Raw genomic sequence first — 13,487 nt, 5'->3', positions numbered from 1 at the left:
AAATGCGCAGCACGATAACCCGTGGCCTCTGAGATGGCCAGTTGTCGCGGAGTTCCTGCGCGCCGCGCACATCACAACTATAGTCGTGCCTAGAATATATCACAACCATGATCACAACGATTGCCGTTGATACAGCCATGGACAGATGAAGCGATTGTTTCGAGCACGAAATATGCATGATTTCCATCCCGATCTTGCGCATGTGCACGTATTGTTAGAAACAATGGGAACGATGGTTGGTTGAATTTTGAACCGTGGTCTGAACTTCTTGGTGTTTTCGAGGAAGGATTTTGTCAGGACCGAGGTCCTTGATGCATGTTGGACATGATGCGTGATGGATAAATGCGAGATTACAGCTAGTGCACCGCTGAATTGGTAGTTCGAGGCGCTTGATGCGACAAGCGCGGCCCTGCTGTTGGCTGGAGCCGCTTTTTCGTTGTTTCCTGCCTGCCCTCACCAACGCACTCGGTGGCCCTGCCTGAAACAAAGCAAGTTCAGGCAGGACCATTGAAGGGAGTGTCATTGCAAACACCTAGAGCACGTGTTGTTGACCCGCGTATCCGAATTATAGGTGCTGCACGGTACTTGCAATCGGCATCGAATTTTCTGATCGCGATTGGCTCAATGGCGATCGAAAGTAATCTGTGTGACTGCAAACAGATATTTTGCTTAAAAGTTTAAAAACGTTACGCGGAGAACATGCTTGCTCGCTTGGAGTTTTCCTTGCATTTCTCGATAAGTGCCACTGAAGACTCGTTCTGCATCGTTAATAACTTGCAGTGTGGAATTCGTGTACGCTATCTATACAATTTTAGAAAAAATGTGTATAGCTTTCCTGCAGGCAGCGTTGCACCTTTCTACTAAGTTTGTGCGTTTTGAACGAATCATCATCGTTCTAGTTGAGTTTTGCTGTAGGCTCCAAATGTTGCGATTGCCTGTTGAAGTATGAAATAACAGGCTTGATTTATAATTTTGTGTTTGCAGCATTCTTATGGTAACCAGACATGACAACACTTCTGTACTGGGATTTTGGATCGTATTTAGTCGCTGCATGTGGCGGCAATCTGTACAGCATCTTACTTCACCACTGTTATTGGTAGCATAGTGCAGCAAAGGTATGGGCTGCAAATTCGAGTGTTATGAAAGGTCCTTCTTCTATTTTGCTGGTAGCTGGCAGGAAAGCACCCAAGCACTAACAGTGTATTTTAAAGGGGCCCTCCAACACTATTCAACCCCCCATTTTTTACTTGCGGGTTGCGTAGACTGATGGCTGGGGATAATTTTAGCATAAGTTTAAGCACCGATATCAAATTATTTAGTATTTTAATCACGCGTTGAAGTCGCTACATCGCTGCTGACCGCATCAGCGCGTAGTGGCGCTTGCCAGAACTATTGCGGGCGGAAATGACGAAGATGGGCGCTGGCCTATGATTGGATAAATGTAACGTTAGAAGTAATAACGACGTTGCATCAAAGTTGAGATTACTATTGTGTTTCGTTTTTCTTTTCTGTGCTTTTTCAATGAACTCCAAATAGCCGCCGTCGCAACAAAAAATATCACTACAACCACAAAGTACGACAGAGGCGCCGGTTGCCATTTCGCCTCTGGTTGCTCTGGCTTTCTTTTTTTTTTTTTTTTTTGCCTGCGCCGGTCGGATGTCCATATGAAACGCTTGCCCCTCTTCCTTCTTTTTGCGTCTGTACGTTTGCGAGCTGCCTCTTTCCGCATGTCGCTCTTTCCGCATGCCGCTCCACAAATTCCCTTCTCAGAATGAGAAGAGGGAATGACATGGAATGTCGTTGTAAGGAACAGCAGACAAAGCCTCCCCAGCCTCGCTACGAAGCAGTAGCGCCCGCTCAAGTTCGACAAGTCAGGAGGAACCACGTTTGTTACTATGGCAACGACGTCAACAATACGTTGGAAAGGAGAAGCAACAATGGTGTGCGAGCTTCCCCTACGTAAGAGCTTTCAGCCCATTTCATTGGAGCGCCATCCGACGTCACAGCAGAGAGTGAAATGTGGTCACGTGACCCCGCGAAAATCTAGTTGAGGGCAGGCATTTTTTTTCTTGTATTTTGAATTTTCTAAATTGAATAACTTCGTACTGCGTGCCGCTATCGCTGCCGTTCTTGCTGCACTAGTTCGTCCGTACTTCAGTCTACGCAATCCACGAGTAAAAAATGGGGGGTTGAAGAGTGTTAGAGGGCCCCTTTAAGGTTTGGTGTCTGCGAGGTACACCAATTAAAAACTGCGGGTACCGTACAACAGCATGTAAGAACCAAGATGTTGTATCATGTACCTCTAGTGAGCTCATTTAACAGCTGTCCTCACAATTATTTACTTTAATAATCATCCACATTTGCACTATTAACCGCAGCTCTGCAGGACAATGCGCAGTGCAAGCTACACCAAGAAAATATATCTAGCCAAAAATGGACGAACACAGGAAACAGCGAAGGAGACAGGAAAGCAGCTAGACTACCAACTCTTTAATTACCAGAGCGCGCTCAAATATATACACTCCTGTGGTCACATGGTCATATCACAATTGCCTTCACATCAACTGAACTAACCAAATAGGCATAACACAAAACAGGGCATGCAATTACTGTGTGTCATCATCTCCGCATCCTTATTTGCTTCTCGAGATTATAAAAAAGATTGCAGAAAAATCTTGTTCCATTCTGCGCAACGCCACAGAGCTGTCACTGCAATGTGCTTCGTCCTTCTTTTCAATGTGAAAGGCCCCTAATATTTCGCGTGCCATTTTTTCATGACTTCGGCCCAAAATCCTCATTTCATTCAGTACCGGCTTACATTTGCACTGTTTACAGTGAAGGGCCAGATTCGACCCCGTTCCCTTTTCTAACAATTTGAAATGCTCCCATGCTCTAGTGTTTATACAACGCCCCGTCTGGCCTATGTAAACCACCCCACAAGTCAGTGGTATCTCGTGTAGGACGCCAACAGCGCAATCCACAAATATCTGGCAATGCTTCGCATCACACTGTGGTTTCTTCTTTCGTCCAATACGTGCGCATAAACCACTCGGCTTTCTTGGTGCTGAGAACACTACAAGCATGCCATACCTGACGGCAACCTTTTTCAGGCCACGCGCAGCTCGATGCATATTTGCAATCTCCTGTGCTCAGGCCAAGCCTTCGTGTTTTTCCTTTCCCTTTCATTTTTTGAAGCAATGTTTCTGCTACAGCAGACACAACAGAGCTGGGAAAACCCGTGTTTTGCAGTGTGTGGATTTGGACCCTAAAGCTCATCTCAACCATGTGTTCACAGGACATGGTCAGGGTGGATTCAAAGCAAAGAGAACCGATAGCCCTCTTGGTAGTTTTTGAGTGTGCAGACCCATACGGCAACAACTCTTTCTTGACTCTGGATAATTATATTCAACACACCTGTCTTTCCAGACACTTGATATTAATGTCTAAAAATTGCAGACAATTATTCGCCGACAGCTCATGCGTAAAATTAAGGCCTTTTTCTAACTTTCTAAAGCAGCGCAAAACGCTTTGCACAGTGTTGCCATAGGCCAAGTTAAAATCGGTTCCTAAAATCACCAAAAAATCGTCATCGTATCTAAAAATTCACAGGACTGTACCTTTGTCAATGGTGGATTCTAAATCACAGTCAATAGAGGATAAAAAAATACTGCACAACACGGAGGCGGCACAGGATCCAATGCATATCCCCTTCTTTTGGACAAACCAGCTTGCATCAAAGGATACAACTGTGGACCGAAGGTAGAACTCGAGGAGGGACATAAACCTTTCAACATTAATCCCCGCTAAATTTTGAAAGGCAATGGTCCCATTAAACTCGATGCACTCTCTGGCAGACATAAACAGCTCTGCATGTGGTACGGAGTAAAATAAATCCTCGACATCAATAGAAAATAAAAATCCTAGTTCTGTCTGCTCTTTTAAAAAGACAATAACATCTGTTGATTTTCTTGTTAGGAATGGATCACGCAAATAAAGGGCTTTCAAGTGGTCAAGTAAAAAAGAGCTAACCTGCTGTAACCATGTGCCGCGTTCACTAATGATACACCTGAACGGCATATCCAGCTTGTGCGTTTTAACAGTGAAAAACACATCCAAAGTTCCTTTCTTGCATTTGCTAATTGCATTAGCTAATCTGGAGAGCTGCATCCCGTTACACATAGCCTTAACCTTCACTCTGCAGGCTTTGTAGCTCACCTGTACAAAGTTCTTTGATAATGCTTGAGCGGCCTTTTCTTTGTACGATGACATCACCACGAATCCACCTTCTTTATCTGCTTGTAGCAGTAGAAGGTCGTTCCTTTCAAAGTAGGAGACTACTTGCTGTCCTTTGCTAGAAGGTACCTTTTCTGTGCAGTTCTCACGATGCTGTCCACACCATCTAAAAGGCACCTTTCACCATCTTCACCAGCTTTATAAGCTAGTTCGCAAGTTGCACATTGCAGAACTACTTTCATGACAAACTGCAGTTTTGTGTCAACATGCTTAAGCAGGGGTGTGTGGCTGAATTAAAGGCAAATAGTGTCATAAACTAATGAAGTTCTTGTCGAGTTTTTCAAATGATGGCAACATGCTGGTATTCATAGTGTTGGCAAGTTTCTGTCCATGCATGCCACATTATGAAGGCTTTTTTGTGAAAAGCACAAATGGAGCATTGACCCACAATGGCAGCATAGCACGTAAAGTGTTGCGCTGCTAAGCTTCCGGTCACAGGATCAATTCTTCACCACATTTCAGTGGGGGCTGAATGCTGGAGGCCCGTTTGCTTAGATTGAGGTTCAAGAACCTTGGGTGGTTGAAAGAACCCTCTACTGCAGCTTTTCTCATCGTGGTTTTGGGAACCCCAACAATTATTATGATTATTATTATGCTATATCAACAGTGGAAAATGATGCAAAAAGTAAATTGGTGTCTCCTTGACTTTGAATAAAGAGTTTTTGTAGCTGCTGCTTGTGTGTTGCCACTGCTGCTTTGGTTCTGTGCCACAAAATATACAGTGGCAGGCAGACAATGGGCTTCTTGCCACAAATTGGGCGTAAAGGACTATGAACGCTGCACTGATTCGCAGTTGAATTGCCAGGCTTTGTAAATCGCAATAAATCAATGACAATTTTATTTACAACGTGAGTGATAATTTGGGGACACTCCAGGCAAAAAAACCGTCATATGCTGCTTGTGTCTGCCTGGGAGCCTGCATACAAGGTAGCACATAGTGGCAGAAATAAAGTTATGTTATTGGTCACTGTTTTGCACCTACATATAGGTTGTTTAAGTTTATTCAGTATCTTTAAATAAGAATGTAGAACCTTTAATGTTCAGTTCCAGTATTCACTTGATGCTGATATTAGCAGGTATTTTTTGCACGTTTAGTGGCATTTATTTCTGACGGAGGGGAATACTCGGTATAAACATCTGGTACTTATTTTTAAAAAAAGGGAGCACATTTATGTACCCCCTTTTTGAAACACCCTAGAATTTTGGGGGCTTTATATGTGTGAGTGCATGTGTGTCTGCTTTCTTGCACTCCTGAGCCTGCTCGAAAAGGGGCATGCTGCTAAGATTGAGACTGCAGGAGTTTGGGAAAGTTTGCTAGCACGGAAGAGTCTGACAATTAATGGAATGCGAGCGAATATGGACGAGTGCATTTAGGAGTGGTGGGGAGGTGCAGATCTGAAGGAGCAGGTGTAACAGGTGCTTTTTTGCAAGCAACACTGTGCATCGCAGCAGCGGTCGTCGCACGAAAGTAGTGCACATGAAACGAAGCTGCGTCTGCACGTTGCAGTGGCACTCTATCGTCACTATCGCCGCTGCGTGGTCACTTGCACGTAAAACAAGCTTTAAGCTGCTGTTACAAAGATGAATTGCCCAGCTATGGATTCCAGAAACAGCTAGCATCATATCATATGCACAAAGTTGTTTCTGTGCCTTCACACTATGGCATCACTTCTCATTCAATGTGGTCTTGAATTTTTTCCATGTACAAAGCTCCAAAGTGTTAACATCAATGCACCACTCATTGTTGACACTTTTGAGCTTCTTTTGTTGTGCATTCCTGGTGCATGCACTTCACCAGATATGTCACAGCACAGATGTAGCTTGGGTAGCTCAGGTCCTTTGTTGCGTGTAGCATGTTCCTCCGTTCGCTGCGGTTTTCATGTTGACGCTGCTGTGTGGTCACCTACGCACGCGTTTGCTGTGGGCGAGTAGTACCTTCTTGCGTCAACGCGGCGTTAACTATCTTCCTGCACGCGACGCGTCTCTGCGATGTTTTAGAGGGTCATTTCAAACAGTGTTCCGCGGAACCCAGGGTTTCTGTGAAGGACATCTTAGGGTTCCGCAATCGGCCAGAACGAATGCAACCTGCTCCTGTTATACCCCCCATTAGAAACTAATTTATTTATTTAGACGAGCAAATTTGCATTGCATTTTACGAAGCCGTCGATGCCACATCCACACATCGGGTGTCTGCAGGTAGCGAGCGACCCACGTAGTAGCAGCGCTAAAGGCTTGTCGTAGTGCATGCCAGAAAACTTGTGCGAGTTGCCTGCAAGTAACTCTTACAGGTCACATTTATCTTCCATACTCCCTTTATATTTTCGTTGTATGCCCAGTGGTTTGCAGCCCCTAACTTTGGTTGCATTGAACCTAAAGTTCCCCATTAATGCACGATGTCTGCATATGAGATTTAGATGAATTTATAGGCTACGGAGAGATGCCTCGTATTGTCGAAACTGCTTTGCAGCATTTTAACCTCGTGTTAAAAACGTAACCCTTACAGGTAACTTTTATCTTCCATACTCCCTTTATATTTTTGTTGTATGCCCAGTGGTTTGCAGCCCCTAACATTGGGTAGATAATGAATTTATAGGCTACAGAGAGATGCCTCGTATTGTAGAAACTTCTTTGCGACATTTTAACTTCGTGTTAAAAATGTAACCCTTACAGGTCACTTTTATCTTCCATACTCCCTTGATATTTTTGTTGTATGCCCAGTGGTTTGCAGCCCCTAACTTTGGGTGCACTGAACCTAAAGTTCCCCATTAATGCATGATGCAGGGGTGCAACAGCTGTGCCAATTGCGCCAATTTGATACAATGCCTTATTTTTGTGCCAAGCTGAGCCAAAACCATGAGATTTGTTAAAATTGCGCCACGCTGCGCCAAAATGCCCAACCAGTTTCAAAATTTTCTCGGTTGCGCAAATTTTAGCTAGAAATGGAGGCCGCGTTGGTCATCTGCAGTGTGAGCATCGTGATCCAATACAGACGTGCCGACCCTAACCCTAAACCCCCCGCAAAAGAAAAGAAAAAAGTCACAGTGTCACGGCAAGGATGAAACAATGAATGCGATAGCAACAAGTTGTAATGGTATTTGAAGTGAGGCTGGCAGCAAACTTTTGTATCCGATTTCGCCTAACTCTACAAAATGTTGCTTTAAGAAAATACGGCTGCTCCAGGGAAAGATGCTCTTTCTGCACAGTGTCTTCGCATTGAGAGCGCAGCACGTAGCAGAATATACGAGCCGCCCGCTGATGGCTGCCGAAATAGCACGTGTGTGCCAGTGATCGCGACTGCGCCCTTAGAATAAGTTCAGTGTTGCTGCTCAAGCGACAGCCCCCCCCCCCCCTCTCGTGTCTTTTCACACTTGTTCAAAACTGGCGGGGCATTTCCTCTCTGCTTCGACGGCAGGCCTCCTGAGCGGAGTGGTGCTATCGCATGCGCCCTCCGAGCGATGGAGATGGGCTGGCTCGTTTGATCTCTGCTTCAGTCGCGTTCGTCACCTGCACTCGCACGCTTTTACCCACAGTATAACGTACTATGCGCAGGGGGATGTTATCAATGTGGACTTTATACGGGAAATGAAGGCAAAAACCCGTAGAGAGTGTCCATATAATTGCTATCGCATTAAAAAAGGACAGTGGTTCTCAAATTTCCTGATGCTTGTTTTATTGCGTGCAGAACGCTTTTTAAGCCACTTTTGCTTCAGTACACTGGTGTCCTGTGGAAAAGCGTACTGAGGTTTAGAAGAGGCTATTAGTACTAGCTGTCAGGGACACAGCACATTTTGTTCCTTAATTACTCATTTGTGCATGCGCCATGTAATTGCGAATACTAGTATGATCGTTGACATCTAAAAAATTATTGGCAATCATTTGGAGCTGCTGTGTATGGCATTTCTGCGGCCTTGAGAAACAAATAGACAAAAACGTATGCCAGTTTTCTTTTTTCGCCACCCCACTTGCTCCTGCTTTACAAATCTCCCAAATTTCGTGGTTGCCAGGTTCGCAGGTCCACATTAGCACTTGCAGTGCCTGTCGAATTATTTGACAGGCCCTGCAAATGCTAATGTGGATTTAGTCATTGTTCGCACTGTGGGGTGGCTCAACACACTGCTTTATTGCAATAGCAGTGTTCACATGCACTGTGCACAAGTTAGCTGATGTTGAATGGTTTGTACATAATTCTGTTTTCTTTTCTAAAAGTAAGCCTTCTTTGTTATACTGCTCCTAATTTGGGATTTCATGCTAAAAAAGTCATGTTTTTTTTTTTTCGTAACCTGCTCCAAATTTGTATTTTTGTGCTCCAAAAGCAACATTTTGGTGCTACAAATATTGCTCCAAATCATATTTCGGCTGTTGCACCCCTGACGATGTCTGCACATGAGATTTAGATGATGAATTTATAGGCTACAGAGAGATGCCTCATATTGTAGAAACTGCTTTGCAACATTTTAACCTCTTGTTAAAAACGTAACCCTTACAGGTCACTTTTATCTTCCATACTCCGTTTATATTTTTGTTGTATGCCCAGTAGTTTCTAGCCCCTAACTTTGGGTGCACTGAACTTAAAGTTCCCCACGGTGTCTGCATATATGAGATCTAGATAATGAATTTATAGGCTACAGAGAGATGCCTCGTATTGTAGAAACTTCTTTGCGACATTTTAACCTCGTGTTAAAAACGTAACCCTTACAGGTCACTTTCATCTTCGATTGTGTTTTCACTTTTCACAAAAAACCTGGTACTTGTTAATACTGAAGTAATGCTAACAGACATTTGGTCCATGGTACAGCAAAATGTGGAGTACGGATCCAGCAGAGTGCGCAGTCCTTAAATTCTGCCTAAGTTGACTAGTTTGTTAATGTGCAACTGATATTTGTACTTTATCACTGAATTAAAGTGTGTGCATCACTACGTCAAGATGGCAGGAACACTGTTTGAGGGGATACTGCCTAATAAAAATGTACTAGCCACTGAAAACAAACGTGGTAGTGACATGATAATGGACAACACTAAGAGTGTATTGCTTGAAGTTTTGGTCTCTTGGAGTGCATGTGAGAAGTGCGATCTTCTCACTGCACTGAAATCTGTTAGCTGCCATGTCAGAATGCAGCGTGGACTGCATACTTGTCATGCTGTAGTAAAGCATTCATTGTGTAACAGGTATTTCACGTGTGGGACAATCTTTGTAAACAGCTTGGCCTTCATTTTGTGGAATTATGCTTCTCGTGAAGTATTTGATACTTACATAGCTTGCAGCTGCTTTCTTGATATGCATTTGACTTTGTTGCTATGATGTGGCTGTTTTTTTTAGTGGGCAATTAGTGGTGCTTGACTGCCATTATAGACCCGTTTCATAATTGTAAAGCTAGCTTTCCTGCGATGCAGTTAGCCCAACTAATGGCAGCTGGTCATTTCTTCAAACAGCGTGTTCAAGTGCAGTTTGCTTGCACTATGAAACAGAAAATGCAGACTCTGCTGTCTTGATATAAACACGCATAATAGACAGCACATGCAACTCGGACCTCCCCTTCACTTGAGGTACAGCAGGTGCCGCCATTAGTGGGGTGCATGTGCAGCGGAGGGAAGCGCACTTGCAGATTGTGAAAAGGGCCTATTAGCTGCGATTTCATTGGAGTGTATGCAATTAGAAATGGCTGAACTGGTTGCAGGTATTAAAATACTTGTTTGCTTTGGGGATTTACTACAGGGGTACATACTGATGGTGTCGAGGCCACCATTTCGTTAACTTGAAAACGGGGTACCAGTGAACATAGGCGTGTGCACGGAGGGTGGGGTGGGGGGGCAGGAGCAGGGGGGGCAAAGTCAGCCCCACACATTGACATAATAGGGAGGGGGGGGGCGCAATGTCAGTGCCATACATTTATGTAATTGGAAGGGGGGTCGCTGTGACGAACCTTCCCCCCCCCCCCCCTGAAGAGGAACCCTGTGCACGCCTATGCCTGTGAATACACAGAAACACGTACACAAAAAGAAGGCGTTACACACGGATGAACGCTGGACCTTCAACTGCATTTTACAGGAAATTGCATTGCCGCACAAGACTTCTCACGCATGCGCATTGCCATCACTTTCCACGACACGCGACACTTCAAACTTATTTTTCCGCTAAGTAGGCACGCTCTTTCGACATCAGAGACAAGGACGTATCTCTGACACAATTATCTTTATGATTTACAGTATGAAATGCTTCTAAAATCTCCCGCTCATATCTTGTCTTTCCCCTACCCGAAATGGTTGTGCGATCGAACATCGGCTTACTAGATTTGCATTTCATGCAACTGCGGCAATGAACAGCCAAACTGTTTCCCAACCGCTCAAGGATGTATTATGTTCTTGCAACTGCTTATTTGTACACCTTCCCGTCTGCCCAATGTAAACTCTGCACATGCCAGTGGAACGCAGTAAATAACACCAGTCTCGCACTCAACAAAGGGTTTCATGAAGTGAACTTGACAGGCCTCTTTCCTTTTCCCCTCAATACCTATCCTCGCGCACAAGCCTGCCAATTTGCATAGTGCGGAAAAAACCACGTTGACACCTTGCTTTTCAGCAACTTTCTTTATGTTGTGAGAAACCTTATCTATGTAAGGTATCACTTCGAAATCCTCCATATTCTCTGAAGGCTTCCTAACTTTAAGACCCTTCACTTTTTTCAACCCAACATCCGCCACAGACCTAATGATTGAGAAAGGAAAACCGGCAGCTAACAACCTCTCGACCTGCTGTTTCAGGCTACAGGCCATGCGGTGGGAGCAGCTCTTTTGCGCCATGTCGATGAGGTGACCGAGCGCTACGTTCCTCTTGACCAACTTCGACTGGTTGGATTCATATGGCATTAGCGCTTTCTTTGTTCTGGGCAAAAAGATCAAGCAAACATGGTCATCGTCATGAACCATTAGTTGTAAGTCAAGAAACCTTATGGCTTTGTCGAGTGTTAGTTCACAGGTGAAACTTAAACCTCGAGAACAATTCCTAAAAACACAGATATAATATTCTCTGCAACACTGTCTACTTTTTCTCCTGGCAAAAGCCTTATAAAAACCAGAAAGTCGTCCATATACCTAAACACATGGCTCACATGTCCATTGTCCAGAGAAGCACAAATGAGGTTGTCAGTTTTGGCCAGAAATATGCTGCATAAATTGGTGCAACACTAGACCTAATACATATTTCTTTCTTTTGTAAACACACACTACCCTTAAACTCGACCACGGTGGACTCCAAGTAACAGGACAGCACCTCAAAAAATGCACCAACGCTCATGCCTACTTGGTTTTGCAACCGAACAACACCACTGAGTTCGATCACTTCGCGCACCGCTATGTACAATTCGTCGTGTGGAATTGAGTAATAAAGGTCTTCTATGTCCAAGGAAAACACACTGTTCACTCCAGTTAGGCCTTCCCTCAGCACGTCAATCAAGTCCGCGGAATTTCGGAGGGCGAATGGGTCCACTGGCTTCGAGGAGTTCAGATGACGCTGAAGGAAGGTCCTTACAGTTTTTTGCCAGGATCTGCTTTCTGTCACAATTGCTCTTGGTGGGCAGTCCACCGCACGAGTCATCGCCGTGAAAAAGACTTGGAGCCAATCATTTACTGTACTTTGCCGCTACCTTAGCTAACCTTTCTTGGTTGCACTTCTCAAGCAACCTTCCTGCGTTCTGTTTTACTTGGTGTGGTTTTACCGAAACGGGCTTAAAGTGTTTTTCGATCGCTCTACAGGCCCTTTCATTGAAGCAGTCTGTCCGACTGTAGTAGCGTTAAACCATTATGCCGGAAATGGTCCACCACCGGCCGGAAACTATCTTGCTGGATCTTTTTGCCCCGAACAAAGAAAGCGCTAATGCCATATGAATCCAATCAGCCGAAGTTGGTCAAGAGGAGCGTAGTGCTCGGTCACCTCATCGACACAGTGCAAAAGAGCTGCTCCTACCGCATGGCCTGTAGCCTGAAATAGCAGGTCGAGAGGTTGATAGCTGCCGGTAAGGTAGCTAGAATGGGGAGGTGTGCTGAGCGCAGCGCGTTTCCCTTGCCAGACAGGGTCCCTCTGCGCGCCGATGCCGCCAGGGGCGCTGCTGCAGGGGGCACAGGTACAGCTGCCGCTGTCGCAGCTTGCCCGTTGGAAGGCTACCACAAGGAAACGTGGCGTGATTTTTCTTTTCACCATTTACGCTTCCTTTATTGTACACGGGTCATGCATTAGTGAGCTGTGATGATAATGCCCTATAAAAAGAAGTGAACTGAACGCTGGTGCTTCGTTCTTGGCTGCTACGAAAACTCTGAAACCAAAGAACTGAATTGCGAAGAAATACAATGATAATGATTAACAAAATGTATGTTCGCCCTATCACGGTATAGGGCGTCATTTTCTTGTTGCTTTTTTCTCTGGCAACGCAGCTTAAAAAATGAAACGTCTAATACTATTAGAAAGGAAGGATATTATGCACTTGTGCATTGGACTTCTAATGTACGTTGCGAACAACGTGTTAGATATGGAAGCGCGATTACCATGGTCTGTAATTAGATCAGAGATACCAACAGTTCAAACGTACATTTTTAAAGATATACAGTTTGCATCAGAGACAATCCTTACATGTTTGCATTTAAAAACCTAGTTTATTATTTGAAGCACATTGGTCGTGAGTGCACACCCCTCAGGTTATATTCGCATTGGTCGTGAGCGCACACCCCTCAGATTATATTCGCATAAACGCTGCTGGAACTACTCAATGTAAAAGTATAACATATTGGCTCTTCAAGTAAGCTCAGTTCGATCCTTCGCACACAATGTCGTGATATTTTTGTTCTCCTAATGCTAAACAAATGCCATTTCTATATTTAAATGACCAGTACACGATTACCTTGCTCATATGACAATTAGCAATACAACTCATTATGTCAATAAAAAAAACGCGACTTATGCAGAAAGCAAGGTTAGGCCAACGTCACTAGACTAGGTTGCTAACCTAGTCTATTAACGTTGGGTTAGGCATCTTCTGTCGCTCTTTTCAGTGGTCTTTTTTTCAATTCGACCTCCCAATCATACACCTAAGGCGCTTAGCCGTGCTCCCTATTGGGTTGCAGAAATTAGCGTTTTTTTTCTATCTTCCTCTTGTCATCGTATATATACACCTATATTAATTCCAGAAATACTGGCTGTTGTTTTAG

At 44.4% G+C, this 13,487-nt stretch overlaps 1 protein-coding gene across 1 annotated transcript in view; it reads left to right on the top strand.

Moving 5' to 3' along the window:
* LOC119390143 (uncharacterized) overlaps positions 1–13,487 on the top strand; it is a 35,314-nt gene that overhangs the window by 442 nt on the left and 21,385 nt on the right. The gene's annotated exons all lie outside the window — the stretch shown is intronic.

This window comes from Rhipicephalus sanguineus, chromosome 1 (genome assembly GCF_013339695.2).
Source record: "Rhipicephalus sanguineus isolate Rsan-2018 chromosome 1, BIME_Rsan_1.4, whole genome shotgun sequence".
Classification (NCBI taxonomy): domain Eukaryota; kingdom Metazoa; phylum Arthropoda; class Arachnida; order Ixodida; family Ixodidae; genus Rhipicephalus; species Rhipicephalus sanguineus.
Note: the sequence above shows the minus strand (reverse complement) of the source record. Positions and strands in the feature narration are given on the sequence as shown.